The sequence below is a fragment of the Balaenoptera musculus genome, chromosome 16 (genome assembly GCF_009873245.2).
Source record: "Balaenoptera musculus isolate JJ_BM4_2016_0621 chromosome 16, mBalMus1.pri.v3, whole genome shotgun sequence".
NCBI lineage: Eukaryota > Metazoa > Chordata > Mammalia > Artiodactyla > Balaenopteridae > Balaenoptera > Balaenoptera musculus.
This window is the reverse complement of record NC_045800.1, coordinates 33,639,444-33,641,286: the sequence shown is the minus strand read 5'-3', so window position 1 is coordinate 33,641,286 and position 1,843 is coordinate 33,639,444.

The window sequence follows — 1,843 nt, the reverse complement described above, 5'->3', positions numbered from 1 at the left end:
ATATATGGAATCTAAGGGGAAAAAAGGTCATGAAGAACCTAGTGGCAAGATGGGAATAAAGACACAGACCTACCAGAGAATGGACTTGAGGATATGGGGAGGGGGAACGGTAAGATGTGACAAAGTGAGAGAGTGGCATGGACATATATACACTACCAAACATAAGGTGGATAGCTGGTGGGAAGCAACCGCATAGCACAGGGAGATCAGCTCTGTGCTTTGTGACCACCTGGAGGGGTGGGATAGGGAGGGTGGGAGGGAGGGAGATGCAAGAGGGAAGAGATATGGGAATGTATGTATATGTATGGCTGATTCACTGTTATATAGGGCAGAAACTAGCACACCATTGTAAAGCAATTATACTCCAATAAAGATGTTAAAAAAAAAAAATAAAATAAAATAAAATATTGCATATTTTTACATCAAAAAAAAAAAAGGTTCAGATCATTGATAGCAATTTACCAGCCTTGGTATGCTGAGAGGGACAGTTCATCTTCTCAGCCCACCTTTCTAGACCAACGTTATTGCAAGTCTCAGCTCACACTGTCACCTCCTCACAGAAGCCATCCCTAAGCCATCCCTAAGCCATCCCTAATAACCTATTTTATTTTTAATTTTTTTAACATTTATTTATTTATTTGGCTGTGCCGGGTCTTAGTTGCGGCACTTGGGATCTTTGCTGTGGCATGCGGGATCTTTTAGTTGCGGCATGCAGGATCTTAGTTGCGGCATGTGGGATCTAGCTCCCTGACCAGGGATCGAACCCGGGCCCCCTGCATTGGGAGCACAGAGACTTAACCACTGGACCACCAGGGAAGTCCCGTTAAGCACCAGTTTTAAAATCGCTCCCTCCCCACTCTGACACTCTCCATCACATTACACTGTTTCATCTTGTTTAGTGTGCTGCTCATATATTTAGAATTATGTTGCTCTTTACTTATTTACTTGTTTGCTATCTTTGCCTTCACGAGAATGTAAATTCCATGAGAACTGAGTCTGTCAGTTCTGTCCATAGCTGTAATACCTCGCCTAGCATTATTCCTAGCATTCCTTAAGTACGCCATAAAATGGCTATTGAATGGATGAATGAACTTACATTTTTTTTTCATTGAACATGATGAATATTTGTTAATCCAAAACAGAAACATAAGCACAAATGCTATGATGATAGAAGTATCTATGCCACAGGGACCCTTAGTTTGCACTGTTCCTTGGAACTCATGTGGACTATTTTGTTAATTCTGAACTACATTTGAAAAGCCACTGACAAGTTCTGTGAAGAAAAAGACAAAAGTTGAGCATTGCAAAGTCTTTACCAAATTGTTGCACAGGGTTTTATGATTTGACATTTAGGGGAAAATCAGCAAGTCAGCCTATACCCAACAGAAATTCAAGAGGCGACAGGTAATAATTACTCATGAACATTACATTTGAAAGCCTTTAGCATGAAAAAAAATCTTTAGATAGATGCATGTATTTCTCTTAAATTTTATCTCAGAAAAAGTAGACTTCAATGAGTCTAATGAATAAAAAGTCATTTTTAAAACTAAATAAAACTGGCCACAATCTGCATGTTCAATGAAGTATTTTGTTAAAATTTACGTGGAGAAGAAATCAAATTCAATTAATCACTAAGAAGTCAGAGTTCAGTCAAGGATAAAAGACCTGGAAAGTAGAATCATAAAAGCTTCCAGGTGCCAATGAAGTTGCATACCACTTCCTAACATATAATATAATATTCAAAATTTTAGTTATCTGCATCTCTAGGTCTAATTCTCCTGTTTTGAATGTCACAAAAGGTCATTTCTTCAAATCTCCAAAGAGCAGAATTTTTCTAAAAATA